We start from the raw sequence: 402 nt of genomic DNA on the forward strand, positions 1-402 counted from the left end.
TTTTTCCCCTTCACCAATAAGGATCCCACTACAAATGATAAAGCAATACTTGGTCTGCTGTACACTGTAACTTTTTGGAGTTTTGAGAGGCCTCTTAGATTATATGGTACGGTGACCACACATTGTACATAATTGTTGGCCCCACTCACCAGAGACTGAATAGCATCTTTAAATATTGTGTCGAGCCTTAAAATATTCACATGTTCCTAATCCATTCCAGGGTGGGGCTTGCCAACTCAGTGGTGGGAGGAGAGAAATCCCATTCAAACATGCGTGTTTGCTAGAAGCAGGACTCCTCTTCCCTCCGCTTCATCTTCTTCCACAAGGACACAAAGATAAACTGTATCACACAGTGGACTACATAAGAGACAGATGGTTTTATTGCTAGCGCGTGAATTTATT

The sequence above is a fragment of the Propithecus coquereli genome, unplaced genomic scaffold (assembly GCF_000956105.1).
Source record: "Propithecus coquereli isolate 6110/MARCELLA unplaced genomic scaffold, Pcoq_1.0 Scaffold67, whole genome shotgun sequence".
NCBI classification, from domain to species: domain Eukaryota; kingdom Metazoa; phylum Chordata; class Mammalia; order Primates; family Indriidae; genus Propithecus; species Propithecus coquereli.